The sequence below is a fragment of the Anolis carolinensis genome, chromosome 5 (assembly GCF_035594765.1).
Source record: "Anolis carolinensis isolate JA03-04 chromosome 5, rAnoCar3.1.pri, whole genome shotgun sequence".
Classification (NCBI taxonomy): domain Eukaryota; kingdom Metazoa; phylum Chordata; class Lepidosauria; order Squamata; family Dactyloidae; genus Anolis; species Anolis carolinensis.
In genome coordinates, this window is record NC_085845.1 from 23064337 (window position 1) to 23080856 (window position 16520).

The 16520-nt window shown below is 36.5% G+C and overlaps 1 long non-coding RNA gene across 1 annotated transcript in view; it reads right to left on the bottom strand.

Moving 5' to 3' along the window:
- LOC103280076 (uncharacterized) overlaps positions 1-16520 on the bottom strand; it is a 48317-nt gene that overhangs the window by 27579 nt on the left and 4218 nt on the right. The window lies entirely within an intron of this gene.

A 16520-nucleotide genomic window follows, 5' to 3' on the forward strand; every position in this document is an offset into this window, starting at 1 on the left:
TGCCAAAGTTTTGATAACTATATTTCTAATTATGCTTGAATATTGTGAATTCTGCTTTAATTTTGGGAATGTCAGTTTTAAAAGGTGTATTTTTCATAGTTTTTGGTATGCAGTGTACATAGTGAATATACATACATAGTGTCAACTAGACACAGTGAAGACATCTGCCCTTGCGCTTTGCTACTCTGCTGCTGAATAGTACACATGCCCAGTGTGGAATACATCTCATCACATTAAAACGGTAGATGTGGCTCTTAATGAGACATGTTGCATTATCACAGGATGTCTACACCCTATGCCACTGGAGAAATTATACTGTTTAGCCAGCATTGCACCACTTGATATTCGTCGGGATGTAGCAGTCAGTAAAGAAAGGTCCAAGGCATTGACATTTCCGGCCCATCCTCTCTTCGGATATCTGCCAGTATGCCAACATCTTAAATCAAGAAAAAGTTTTCTAAGATCTACAGAGATACTCACAGGAACACCTCAGCAAATGAGAGTCCAAAAGTGGCAGTCTAAAACTTGGAACCTCAAACAGTGGCTGATACTGGATGAGAAACTTCCTCCTGGGCACATAGAAGACTGGGAGACTTAGAAGAAGCTAAACAGACTGCGCTCTGATACCACAAGATGCAGAGCCAATCTTAAGAAATGGGGCAACAAAGTGGAGTCCATGATATGCGAGTGTGGAGGAGAACAAACCACAGACCATTTATTACAATGCAGTTTGAGCCCTGCCACATGCACAATGGAGGACCTTTTTACAGCGACACCAGAGGCAATTGAAGTGGCCAGCTTCTGGTCAAAGGAAATTTAGCATAATGCTAAGTTTTAACTTTGTTTGTGGCTTTATGCATCATAATTGTATTCTCAATTTGCTTCTGACATGATAAATAAAATAAATAGTGAATATTTTCTGACAAATAAATGCAATTGCCAACAATTATTGATATTTCCTAGGGAACTTGTACATTTTAGTTTCTCTCACTTTCTATTCCCCTTCTCCCAAATTATATTAATTTTATCCTATTTCCATGCCATTTAGAAATCATTTTGCCATTTTAAAATATTCCACTTGGCAATCTGTATGCATTTTATGCTCACATTAATAATAATAATAATAATAATAATAATAATAATAATCATCATCATCATCATCATCATCATCATCATCTTTATTTGTACTCCACCCCATCTCCCCATGGGACTCGAGGTGGCTCACAACATAAGTAAATAACAATATCATTAAAAAAATGAAATAAACAAATCATATCAAACAATATAAATAACAATCAGGTAAGTTAAAACACGTGTAATTAGCATTAACAATAAAAGTTATTAAAATATTAGTTAAAACACTGTCATTTCTATGAACTAAAAGCCTACTACTCAAGTCCGGTGTGTCCATATAAACAGAAGTCTTGCCCACATTATAGTCTTAGCTAATCATTGTCAAATGCCTGTTGAAACAGCCATGTCTTCAAAATTTAAAAATGTACTTGTCCCAACTTACATACAAATTCAACTTAAGAACAAACCTACAGACTCTTGGTGATTGCCTGTATACATTTTCGTACACTATTTTCATAAATATAATCACATTCATATTTTCCTATTTCTAAAATAGCATATTTCTAAAATAGCATATTTTTGTATTACACTGTTTTACACTGCAAAATCCAGGGAAATGTGAATGTTAATGAACAGGTATTTCTTAGTTTGCATATTCATATGGAAAGTGCAAATTAGGTAGATCCACATGAAATCAAGGACCAAACAATTTTCTCTCCCATCTATTGTGTTTCTACATAGCTCAGCATATTTTCAGCATATTTCATTCACAGAATCTCTTGGGGGCCTGATAACTTCCCTGTCACATTAATATTCTCCACATTTCAAATATTCACATTAACATTATATTATCATCTTATGTTATCTCTTCAAATTCATTATATGTTCTTGTTTCAACAACATATGTGCAGTAAGCCTGTTTAATTCCTGGCACAAAATGGAGCTAAAGAAGCCATGCAAAATATTGAAATAACCTTACCATAGAAACGTATTTCCATTGTGTGCATAACTTCATTTATTCTACCAGCCTTCACATCTCTATTATTTGCACTTGACCTGATATCTTTAGACCTTGAAAGGAGTACTTTACATGCACAAGGGCAAATGATGTCTAGAAAACTCAAGGACAGATGATTGCCGCACAATGCAATGCCTTGCTGTAATACAGTGAATGTGTCAGGAAACCAGGAAGAAATAAATAACAAGAGACCCATCATTATGATAGTTAATGGCTTCAGGGATGGCACTAAAGCAGACAATATGGCAAGAATGAAGTCTCCATCTGTGTCTCAGTGTCAAGGGAAATAGTTTTACATCATTTCTTATCTCTTTCTTGGTCCCTGTGACAAGGAGCCCATGAGGTGTTCAGTCCCAGCACTGAAGTGGCTAATGAAAGATGATAGACTGGGAATTGAGAAGTTAATATATCCTGACTGTAAATCCTACCACATCAGACAGCAACTCCTCCTCCAATCAATTTTATAACCTTTCTTTTAGGATGTTGCCCCAAAGACCTCTCCAGATGATCCTGGAATGGTGATTCAGGAAGGAAAAGAAAGGCAGGCAAAACAACACAGAGAGCAATCTTTAAATTAATGGGCTGTCAGAAATATATATAGATATTCTCATCTTGCAAAGGTTTAAAGCCTTTCCCCCTCAGACCCATTGATAACCTATGAAACGTCCAAGTGAAATAGAATCCCATCCAGCTTCAGTAATAAAAATGTCACCTTCCTTTGTGCAAAACTAGACATGGATCTTTGACTCAAAATTTCATTCTTAAAAAAGTAATTTTAATTCTGGTGATAGTCAAAACCTAATGGGAGCTCATTGGTAGAGATCTAGGGATGTTGTATCCCACATAACACAAGTCCTTAACATGACTTTATTTACCCTATACTCATACATAAGTCTATAATTTTTAGTCAAAACACCAGCCGCAAAAATCTGACCCAAATTATCCATGAGTCAATGTGAGTACTGTACCTTAACTCTCATTTTAAAAACGCCAACCATCCCCTTCTTTAAGTAGAGTAGTAAAAGGTGAGAGCTTATTCCATCCCAGAAGAACCTTAAAAAGCACTAACTCCTTGTATTTGCTTTGCTGTGGTGTCTCCTGAGTAGGGAAATGGCAGCAGTGGCCAGGGATGGCTGCTCCCCTCCTTCCAGATGGCACAGGTGCTTTCTCCCCTCCAAAGAATTACTTTCGACTTATCCATGAGATACATCAAAATCCATGTTTGGCTCCAAAACCTGCCCTTGACTTGAACATGTAGTTGATTTATACACAAATATACATGGTAATCAGAATGTTTAGAATGATAAATATTATGTTTCAATTTACATGGATTAGGAATACTGATAATAGAGCAGCAGGATCCACTGCCAAAGCGGATTCTATTTGCCACTGAAGCTTTTTGGGCTAAGAAGCCCTCCAGATCTGGTTTCAGGACAACTTGAAGAGTTGAAAGAGGAGGTGAAAAATTTTCCATAGTTCTGGCAAAGTTGTGTCAGTACTGCCATCGCATTTGGAATTTGTGATTGGAGAAAGAACCTGGTAACTATGAATATTTATCCAACTCAAATGATTGCAGGCAAAACTTATATGCCATCAGGTAGATAACAGTATGCAAAATCCATTTGCCTGTTATGAAAACTACAGAGAGCAATGCTTTGACTACTAATTTTGCATTGCTTGGATTAAAATAATTGTTTAAATGGTTACATGTTAAGTTGGCTTTTTAAAAAAAATGAGCCAAAATAATCCTCCTATGTTATGTTGACCAACATTTCAGTTTTGAATGAATTTTTATACTAAAACATATATTGTTTTTGTAGTCAATTAGGGTTTATTATGGTTTGTAAGTATTTCTTTATTTCTCTACCCCCTTGCTATCTTTTGTTTTGCCTTCATTATGATACAGGATACTCTACATTCAGGGCCATAGCCAGAGGAGGGAGTTTAAAAGTTCACCCCCCTAAAATGTGTCAGGTCAAAAAAAAAAATCCTGGTTTACTTATAAATTGGTAGACCAGTTAAACTTCATGAGTAAACCAGGTTTCGGGGGGGGGGGGGGGTTGAACCCTTGGGGGGGTTGAACCCTTAACACACACCCCCCTTGGCTACTGCCCTGCCTACATTGACAGTATCATCACGGACCAGCAAAGCATATATTCTTTATAAAGATGCTTGATTTAGGACTTGAAACAAATCTTAAAGCTTTGAGGAAAAGAATTCATGGACCTTGTCACACACACCACAGAAAATAACTTTTAAGTAGGCAACCCATGGAGACTGGATACATGCCCTCCCCAACACACTTTCCATATCTAATAAATGGTGCACCTTTGACTTATTACTCAGCTGAGGGATGACTCCCTGGCAGCAAGAGCTGTTTGGCTGTGGAACATGCTGCCTGGGAGTCTGGTGGAGTCTCCTTCTCTGGAAGTTTTTAAGTCAAGGCTGGATGGTTATCTGTCGAAGGTGCTTTGATTGTGTGTTCCAACATGGCAGACAGGATTGGACTGGATGGCCCTTGTGTTTCTTCCAGCTCTATGATTCTATGAAAGGAGCATTGGGAGAGAGTTGACAATGGGGAGAGGATTCTCTCTTTCATTTCCTCTTACCACACTTGTAAAAGCATGGATGAGCAAGAAAAATGAAAGAGTGGAAGGAAAAGTTGATTATAACCTAAGCCAGAAAAGAATTCTGGACTATTATGCTCACCTTGAATCAGAGGTTAACATTATGAATCCTTGTGATTAGCATTTCCAGGCAGGGATTTCCAAAACGCAACTTCAATCCCTGAAGGTACATTACTTAAACAGATATGTTGGCTTGCGCTATATTTTGTAATACTTGTTCATATTCCTTTTTCTAGTAGATATAACTTTTCAAGGTTTCTTTCCCCTTTTTTAAAGAACCGAAAACATATAATCTACTTGGGAAGTTATCTACACTTGAGAATGTGTTGCATTATGATTTCAGAAATGAAATTTTAGAATATTATTTTCTGGTTCTCTCTGCTTAATACTGCTTCTTATTTCATGGTGCTCTAGCCTTCCTATCCACTTTGATTTTTGTTATGGGTACCTTGAACAGTATTGAGAACTTGAAGTGACTTTTAAAGATTTTTATGTGACTTACAGCAACCTTTGGAAATGTAGCAGCGAGAGCAAAACATTTCTCCAGTATTTGCAATGTACTAACCCTGTCCTTCCTAGTCCCATATCATATCACAAGCAAAATGGTGGGTAATGAAACAAATAGTACAGGATTTCTTAGGCAGAGTAATCAAAGTAGAAGATTCAACTATCTACCCAAAGGGTGTAGCTAAGAAAATAAACAAAACTGCTTAGTTTTCTTTATAATGCATATCAAGGTAGCTTTACTTATAAATTACTTGTGCATAATGAAACAGGTGTATCTTCTTAAAAAGCAGGGAAACCTGTTATGGAAACAGTTCAGCTGCTTGATGTAGGACAATGTGATTGAGATCTTCCATGTGCAAATACAGTTCCTTGGCTTACTACATGACAGCTTTTAAGGCCCTGGGAAATGGGTTCTTGCTGCTGAAGCTTACTGATGGTGAAGGAAGAGTGTAGGAAGGTGATTCTGAACCATAGAGAATCAACCTTTTTTTAAGAAGAAAGATGGGACAAGACATTAATTCCAGGGTTTGAGAATTAGTAATTCAGATTAATAAGTAGTAGGAGAGATTATTGTGAGTATAGGGGAAGTAAGAGGTATTCGAGAGCTATGGATGCAAGGGCTGGGCCACAAGAACGGCTGAGTGAAGGAAGATAGATGTTGGAGGAAAATTCTGAGAGTGCCTCGGACCACAAGAAGATCAAATCAGTCACTGGAGGGAAGGATATTAGAAGCAAAGATGAAGTACTTTGGCCACATAATGAGAAGACAGGAAAGCTTGGAGAAGACAATGACGCTGGGGAAAATGAAAGGAAAAAAAAAAGAGGGGCCAACCAAGGGCAAGATGGATAGAAGGTATCCTTGAAGGGACTGGCTTGACCTTGAAGGAGCTGCGGGTGGTGATGGCCGACAGGGTGCGCTGGTGTGGGCTGGTCCATGAGGTTATGAAGATTTGGAAGTGACTGAATGAATACACAACAAGAAGAGGTATTATTTATACAATTGGTAGAAAAGTTGGAAGTTAGCTTTAATCTATTTACCATTTTCCTTTCCATTTTAGAATTTGTGGTAATCATAGCACAGACATTAGTTTTTAGAGTAAAGTAGTTGGCATAGAGGTGTGTGTTTGTTGTGTTGTTTTTGAGCGAATCTATGTCTGTTTTAGATCATAAAGTAAGTAAAAAAATAGGGAATTACCTAATTTGCAGTTCATTAGAGGGAGATAAAATGAATATGCTCTCTCAAATGAACTGCACCCACCTTTTCTTTCCCTTAGGAGTTCAGAGCTGCTGGAACTTCATTGTCTGCATTGGGTTCTCTTTCCTACCATTAGAAGAGGAACCCCCGGTGACACAGTGGGTTAAACCCTTATGCCAGCAGGACTGCTGACTTGAAGGTTGGGTTGCTGACCTGAAGGTTGCCGGTTCGAATCCAACCTGGGGAAAGCACGTCTCAAGTCACTCCTGATACGAAAAAAGCAACAGATTTACTTGATGTCTTTAATTACATGATCTATCACTCATTTTCATATCCTTATAAAACAGAATTTAACCCATTGTTAAAAATAGCACAAGAGATAACATATTCCCTCCCTTTTCTCTTTTGTGAATTACAACTTTTGCAACATAACATTTTCTACCAACACAATCCAGGCTAGATGTACATGTCTGGTGTGGATCACAATTATGCAACAATATCCACAATATCATGCCTTTACATTTTTCTCATTCTATCTATTTGTGCTGACCCAACGGATTTCAACTCAAGTTTTTTTTAAAAGATTGCCCACCCCTGCCTAACCTGGGACAACTATCACATAGTGGCCTAAACTCTGAGGGCACTGATACCATTTGATCTTGGAAATGAGAAGGGTCAGGCTTGTTAGTAACTGGATTGGAGACTGCCAGTGAATATCTGGTACTAGGCTATATTTTAGAGGAAGTCGATAATAAACTACCCTTGAATATTCCTTGCTTTTAAAAAATCCTATTACATTTATGAGAAATTATAAGGAACTTGAAAACATACCTGTACACATACATATTATCACATGCGATTATTGACTTCTATCCTTCACATATCATACTTACCGTATATACTCGAGTATAAGCCGACCTGAATATAAGTCGAGGCACCTAATTTCACCACAAAAAACTGGGAAAACATTGACTCCAGTATAAGCCGAGGGTGGTAAATTTCAGAAATAAAAATAGACACCAATAAAATTACATTAATTGAGGCATCAGTAGGTTAAATGTTTTTGAATATTTACATAAAGCTCAAATTTAAGATAAGACTGTCCAACTCTGATCAAATCATTATTCTCATCTTCTTCAATGTAAATGTGCTTGTGTATCCTTTTTAATAATAATAGAGTAAAATAATACATGTAATAATAATAATAATAATAATAATAATAATAATAATAAAGTACAATATGGTAATTTATTGCCAGTATTGTGCTATGCTAATAATATAATATTGTATGTAAATTTGATTTGTAAACCGCTCTGAGTCCCCTTCGGGGTGAGAAAGGCGGGATATAAATGTATTAAATAAATAAATAAATAAATAAATCAGGAAAATAATACAAGCAATAATAGAGTAAAATAATAAATGCAATAATAATAAGAAGATCAGAGTGAAATAATAAATGTATTAATAATAATAAAAATAGAGAAAAATAATAAATGTAATAATACCAATAATAATAGAGAAAAATAATAAATGTACCATATTTTCTCAAGTATAAGCTGACCCAAATATAAGCCAACCAGGATCCTCACCCGAGTATAAGCCGACGGGGGCTTTTTCAGCCTTAAAAAAAAAGCTGAAAAACTAGGCTTATACTTATATACAGTAAGTCCTAGCCTAGTAACCCATTATCTTTCACATGTGTTTCAAGCTCCTTCCATTCATATCAGAAGTGCTTCCCCACAACACCAACCATATTATTTATTGTGTCTAGTCTCTTATGAAAGTTCTAGAGAATAGAGAATTTTTAAGTTACCATGGTATGGGAAAGAAAAGCCCATGCATATTTACCAGTTGGGAGAGAGATTGGTTTTCCATGTGGCTGAATTTTTGCCTGCAATAAATGTCTGTCACTGATATGGAGGGGAAAGGAAGAAATTGAAAAAAGCAACGGAAAAGGCTAGAATATTAGCACATTTCATAGAATTGTCTGAATATATCAGGGAATGGGATGATTCTGTCATGAGTTTGTCAAAGTAAACAGAGAGATATCATTATTGTAAATGTCTCCCCTTCAGTATATTTCAACTGCCAATCAAGAGAAATGATGCACCCATTTTCAGCTACTTGTACTGTTTTTAAAGTCATGGGTTGGTATTTAAATAGAAATACAGATCTGCTCACATTCTTCAGCTTCCTATAAAACAGAATCATTTCCTTCAGTTTTCATTTCTCTCTTTAATCCTCTATGCCTTTTAAATTTGGGAAACTTCATGGCAAGAAGCTCCCTTTGAAAACAAACTGAAATAATATGGTGAAGTTTTGTATTTAGGATGCAACTTTACAATCTGATTATTGTCCAAAAAGATTGCTATTTAAGATGAGGCTTTGGTTAAATGTAATCAGTATTTGTAAAACATCCACACACACACCAGTTACGTAGTAATGCTTATGCTCCAAATGTTCCCATTACATGTATGGATCTTTGATTCAATATCTTGGCTAATTAAAGTTTTCACATGTCACTTTAAAAAAGAACAACAACTTCTTCTCTTTCTTCTGTTGTTATTGATTATTGTAAGTTGTATTGCTAGGCTACAGTCAGGCTATAAACTTTGTCAGCCCTGTAGCTGGTCCTCATCCTTTTCATTTGTTTATTGGTTTATTCACTAGATATACAGTTTTTCCTTGAACGCATTCAAAGTGACATGCAGTAAAATGAAACAAAGAGAATGACAATATGGTTCAACCAAAACATAATTCCTTCAAGCTTTAGAAAACCTACAAACAGCTTCAAAACCAAAAATACCCTACTAGTTTGAGCTAAAAGATAAGGATGATTTAGAAATTTGAAATGGGTGAAGTAATGTAATCAGACTATTGTAGGATTATCTTATAAATAGCCATCATATTTTGTTCTTATTTGAATTTTGCAATACAGTTCCTTGGTATATGCATAACCTCCACGCTCTAGAATATGTTAGAATATCAATACATTAGAATTAAATATTTTCACAAATGCATGCATATGCCTTTTGTTTGTAAGTATATATTTTCTGTGAAAATATATTTACATTTAAATATTTCTTTACATAGATTCCTAAAATAGACATCAGGATAGAGCCACAGGCATCTCCTGCATATTCAATGGGTTAGGGATCAGGCCCCTGTCAAAAAGTGGAAATAATTGTAAAAGGGAGCCCAGTGGGTTTTTTTTAGTTTGAAAATGCAAGATTGAATGCAAGATGGCATTGAGTTGACTGACAAAAATACCATGCTTAGTAAATTGAGAGAGAAAATGGAGAACATAGTCAAAAGAGTGAACCAGAGGTCAAAAGTGTAGTAAAAAAGTGTAATTTACATATGTTGCAATAGTGGAACATTGAAAAACAAATAGTTGTAAAGTGGGGGATGTCTGCAGGATAGAACAGATTTATGAATGAATGCAGAGAAAGAATAAAACAGACTAATGAATGAAGCTGGCCCAGAGCGAATGGTGCTAGTAAACTCCCAAAGAATCTGTATTTCCTATGGAATAGCAGGAGGAAAGGACCCAGATACATAGCTCTGAAATGGAAGTTCCAGATCAGCAACAGAGAAGGATCAGTACAAAAGAAAAGTATCAGGAATGTTAAAGACAAAAAGAATTTTCCTAATCCACTCAAACATCTCAATTTGTTTTCTTTTGTTCCTTTTATTTTACCAGATCTGCTTTTACCATGGCATTTTTAACTCCCTGTTATCTTTTATCCTTTTCTTCCAATTGTCTTTCGGACTATCCTAATCATGTCTAAATGGAAGTGTTCAACTAACAAGAAATAGAATAGAATAACTTTATTGTCATTGTACGTTGTATAATGAAATTAAATGCTTTCCCCAACACATATCACAAAACAACACACCCATCCCTCCACACTCCCACCACCACTGCACAGCCCCCAATGTTACATCAATATGAAGCCATGGAGTTCAATATAATTACAGCTCTAGGCAGGCATGTAGCTGGGGGGGGGGGCTTGAGGGGCTTCAGCCCCCCCCCCCCCCAAATTCTCAGGGTGCTCCGCGAGAAGGCCTTACATTTATTATTTAAACTGTTATGTTTATTCATATCATGATCTGATAACCATGCTCAATATATCCCATATGCATGGGGGTATTAGGATAACGATACAAAAGGTTTGCTAGGGTAGACCCTCTCTCACTCAGACTCAGCCCCCCCCCCCCCGAACCCAAATCCCAGCCCCTCCCAAATCAAAATTCTGGCTATTGGCCTGCCTCTAGGATAAAAGCTGTCTCTCAATCTATTTGGCCTTGCCTTTGTCACCTTGTAACATTGGCCAGGTGGTAATAATTAAAAAAAAGAATATGCTGGGTGAGATGGCTCCCCAAAAATGCTCTGAGCTTTCTTAAGGCTACAGGATCTATGAAGTTTTTCCAAAGAGGGGAGAGGGCAACCAATGATTATCTGTGCAGTAGTGGTGACCCTTTAGAGTTCCTTTCTATCTGCCACCAGTTTTAGAAAGTCACCAGTTTTTCATTCAGTTATTGTTACCTTAGAAATCTCATGTAGTACAGTCTATGCTGAGCCCTTTTAACCAATGCTGCTGCATAGGTGCCCCAGGTCAGATCCTCCTTAACAGTGACACCCAGGAACCTGAACTGGCCACCTGCTCCACTTGGTCCCCATTTATGACCAAGGACTGGATTTCTGGTGTTCTTTCTGGAGTTCACTATCAGCACCTTGGTCTTATTGAACTAGCTTATTGTCCCTGCACCATGAGAGCAGCTGATCACCTCATCCCAATAGGCAGACTTATCTCCTCCAGATGAGTCTGAAAATTAGGCTTGCAGTGTTTATTTATTTATGGTTAATTTTGCTCTTGAAGGAAACTATAAATAATTTTAGAAATTTCCTTCCTGCTGTGAGAAAGCTTTCAAAAACTGTACAGTTTTGAAGTATGGGATTTATCTGCACATGGCATTTTTGCCGAGCAAACAGCATTTTCTGTGCCGAAAACCTTTTGTCTGTGCAAAATTCTCCTCTGAGCATTTCACACAGGGTAAGTCCCAAACTGCAAGTATTCTCTTTAGTCCCGTCAAAACCCTTCCTTAGGGTTTGTTAACACATTTTTGACTAATTTTAACTATATTTCCATCAGTTAACAACAGATTGTCCCAGTGGTCCTGTCAAGGAAGATTCCCATTCAGAAGCATGAGAAGTAGGATCCTATATACAACAATGGCAGCTTCTTCTATTTCAAAGTAATTGAATTCATGCACTATTTTAAAGCCTTTTTGAGCTTATATTTTTATAGTCTATTTAGTTTACTTGGAACTACATCTCCATGTTTTCTGAACACACATGTATAGGATTGCATGTCATAGTTGTAACAAAAAAGATGCAAGTCTTTGTCTTGTTTTCAAATTCAGAAACAAAAAATCCTTTTTATCCATGTTTATGAGATATTTTAAGAAAGGTTTTTTTTCCATTTGTGGAAACTTTATTTTGCACAAGTTACATATATAAATTTCAATAGCTGCTTGCTACATTGTAAAGAGGATGCATTAAAATTAGAAGCATCAGATACGTTATTCTGAACTTTTGGATCAATTAACCTTTTATGCGTGTGTGCATTTTACTCCACAAAGGAGAAAAAAACATTTTGGTACCAATTATAGAAAGAAACTATGATGAATACATTCTTTGTCTCATTATCACACTGGAAACAATAACTCTTATGGAGTATGGTGATTTCTCAGCATACTGTTTTGATATGCTAAGACATCCAATCTCATTGAACACAAAAAATGAGTATTATTCACAATCTTATTTAATAATAAGTAGTTCTATAATGTCTCTATGAGGTAGAGGGAGATTTCCCTCATTCTTTACAGTGGTACATTGTTCTATAAGAAAATTTCTGCAATTCTGAATGAATTAGCTAGCTACAAGTCAACACTGTCTAGATTTTGATTATGGTATAAAATGGTGGTATGAGTCAGAGGTGATCATGATGATATGATCTGATGATGTTATGCACAAAAATATTTACAGAATGGGACAATTTTTGGATTTGCAGAAAAAGTAAAGGTCATTGTTATCACAAAACACAATTAATGAATGAGATGAAATAATTATTCAATGTAAGAAATACATAGGCTCAGATAAACAAAAACTATTTAAACGTGATGGTTGTTGATGACATATATGCAGGAATAATGACCAAAAATAGGAAAGGTGCCAGGTTGGTTCGACTTCTCCCTCACTACCATCAGCCCCCCTCCCCCCAAATTGCAAAAATGGGCTATAGTTGTGGAATTGGCACAATGTTACTTATGTTCATGTCAGGAATTGCAATGTGTGTTGTGGGATAGGGGCATGGGGAAAATACACTCTACTCCCACCTAGATTTTCTAAAAGGGTACCATTTCTTATTTTCTAAATCCTAAAATCGGATGAAGTATTGGACCCAGTCTACAGTTAACACCTGTCTGATCCTGCAATATGCAAAACAGTTTTCAGGAGCCTGGGATTAGCTGTGGGTCTCTGTTGAAGCAATGCTAGGTAACAAATCAAGTGTTGCTGCTATGCAATTAATGTGGACCTGGGGGTGATGGAGGGCTATAGCTTAATAGTTGGGAATCATGGTTAGAACATCCTGTGCACATAAGGGATGAAAAACAGAATAAAAAGATAAATACATGTTGACTGGTATTTTTCAAATTTTAATTTTCAATTGAGCATATCAATGACTTCCGTTGTTTTGAGAAAGTAAAGACATGTACTTTGTAACACAGGGGAGCCTTATATTACCAGGCCAATGACAGAGAAATAAAAGCCAAATTGAAAAGAAGAAATATTTACAGTTTTTGCTACCTATCACCATGATTACCAGTTTAATCTTATTGAAGCAATAATAATGATAGTAATAAATAATATTCATCCTTTCAAGGACATTGAATTAATCAGATATTTAAAGGGTAGAAGGAGATAGTGGAGAAGAACTCTATTTTATATAAAAACTATCTATGAAATAAATCATGAGGCAAATGAATTTTATTTACTAAAAAGGGAGGACTTAATATATTTTATTGGCTAATTCCAGATCAGTTATTCATTTAGTTACTCATGGACAAATTTTTAATGTTGTTGACAGTGAATTATTTTCTAATGTAAAAATAAAATCCAATCCATCAAATGTGGTTGTAAATATGCACATAAATGGAATCAGATATTATTCTGTGCATCTGAAATAAACATGACATTTGAACAAACATTAATATCAGTAATTGAACAAGTAACTGTATCTGTAATTGTTCAAGTCTTTGATAGGCAATGTAAAGCCTAATAAGGGTATGCACCATTTTTTATTTGTTGGTTTATTTTATTCATGGATTTCTATACAGGTATTCTTGGGCTTTTCAATCAGCCATCTGTATCTATGGATTCAACCATTCACAGCTTGAAAAGACACTCCCTCCTCCCCCCCCCCCCCCCCGGGACCAAAAAAATTCCAAAAAGCAAAATTTCCTTTTACCATTTTATATTAGTGACACCATTTTACCACTCCATTGTATATAATGGGATTTGAACATCCACTACCTTTGGGATCCACAGGAGTGGGGAGGGGGTGTCCTGGAATTAAACCCTAGTGGATTTGTGTTAATATGGTATTTGTGTATAGATAGTGTTTAAATGAAATTTGTGTCTTGCCAATATTGCATACTGATTGCATCATCCAGAGTGTACTATAGTCTGTAAAGAGTTAATTGCTGAGAAGCTGTGTTGACCTTGATGTGTGGCTGGAATTGGGGAGTGTCCAGACACAAGTGTGTGTGCATTACTGATTGCATCAGTTCAGTTCTGTTCTGCTGTCTGCTGAGAAGTCAAGTCCTGTGTTCGTCTGCAAGTCTGTTTGTCTTTATTACTGCTTTCAGTAAAACTTTGTATATAATTTACCAATGTCTCTGATGTCTCTTCGTTCTGCGTTCCACTGATTCCATCCAACTACTGCTGCGCTGCTAATTCTCTGACAATTTGTACTTCAGATGCAGGGAAAAAATTATCGGGGGGTGTTTGAAAACAATAGGAATAATTATTACATCATGTGAGCAAATATTTTATTCAAAACTAACAAAAAGTGCATGTAAAATGAAAGACCAAAATATTTTGTATTGAAGGAAGACAAAGTATAGCAAATAGGCCACCTAAAAGCATTGCCATGAATGGAACATTTGGGTAGAAGAGGGACAGTTTTCATTTCTCTTTCTGCTGTTGTTTTTTCCCCTTGTGAGACTGCAGGTATGTATACAAACAGACTCACACTAAGAATTCCCTTTGATTTTATTGAAGTGTTTATATGTGTTTATTTATTGACTGAAGTGTTCCTGCATTTTCCAGATCCACCCTGAGCACCCTAGAAAGAGCCCTTGGGGTTTTCTATTTTATGATCCTTTTTTAACCTCAGAAATTCTGTCAGCAGTATTTCAGAGATTCCTTTACTATTTTCTTACCACACTTTAACCCCAGGAACTTTAGCAGTGGTGCCTTAGTCTTATCTACCTTTGCTTTCTTTGCCTTTGGAATTTTATCAGCAGTGTCTTGTATGGAGTTAAATTAATAGTTCCCACAAGATGAATAAATAATTGAATCAATTTTATCTACTTCCTAATAATCTTGGAAAACTATGCCATTTTAAGAGGTATTGCAAAAAGGGGAAAGTCACTAGCAACAGGGTGCCTGCATGAGATGAGGAGAATGGGCAATTAGAAGATAACTTTTCTGGCCATACCTTCTATCCCATGACTCCTCCCCCCACACACAACTCTTCCGCCCACCCCACAAAGGACATCAGGAGGTTGAAGCACATCATCTGAAGGTCATGTATGTAATAATTTCTCTTGATGTTCTCTTAGCCTCCCTTGCTCACCTGTATAACATTGGGAGAAGACATCAGGAGGGTAGTTTAGAACCTATGTGAGAACTGGGGAAGCTATAGGCTCACCATCTGCATTCTCATTAGCTTTTTTCACATATCTGAGTATTTTTCCATCCACAAGGTCTAAGAGAGTGCTCTTCCCTTTTTCAGTCTATAAAAAAAGTCCTGTTGAAATAGGGCACACCCCCTTCTTTTGCCTCTAGTGAGCCTCGTGTTTCTAATTTTAGTGTCACTCTCTCAAATTTTGAGGCATCTATTATAGTTTCCAAATTAGCTTTGGTGATATTTTTGATTTCTTAGGGTGGTTCAAGACATACATACATGGAGCAGGTTTAGGAAATTCGCTCTGAAGGGGTTTTAAGCCCCACACAGCCAGGGGGGAAAATGGGCTTTGCCCATTGGTTATCCACATGCCCTCTCAAAAACTTTAGCAACAGCATCTGGCCATACCCCCCCCCCCCCACACACACACACACACAAATACCCTTTAAAATAAAAAGAAAACGTATCAATCCTCTTTTACTAGAGGCATCGTTTGGACACCTTCAATAAAACTGCGACAGGGCCCAGGATGTGGCCCTTAGACACTTCTCATTGGAATTTTTACTTGAAAATTGCCTGTGGACCTCAGAGAACAATCATAAATTGTCTAGCAATTTTTGAGCCATTTACCATGATTTTTAGTGAGTTAAGGCTGCTTGTTTTGTTTTGTTTTTATTCTTACAAGCCTCCATTTGAAATTGAAATTTATGTCTTCAAATGAAAAACAAAATGAGAGGGTAATGTGAACCATGCATACTGCCTTGAAATCCATGGAAGAAGGGAATGATGTAAATGATAACTTAATCAAATCATGTTCTATTTAGGTGGGTTTTTTGAATTTTTCAGTGGACATACAATTCTATTATCAGGTGCCATAAATGCAATTTTAACTTCAGTATTAATTCCTAACACTATGCCACTTGTTGAGTAATTCTTCAGAAGTTCACAAAACATTATACTAGTTTTCCTACTTTATGAAAATCCATGCCTATAGATTGTGTTTGAGTAGTGTGAACTGAGAGCACTTTTTTCCTGTTGCTATGTAACACTGCATGTGTGGATCTCATAGAGGTTATAATGGTTTATGAAAGGAAAGGGAAGGGGGGACAGTTAACTTTTTG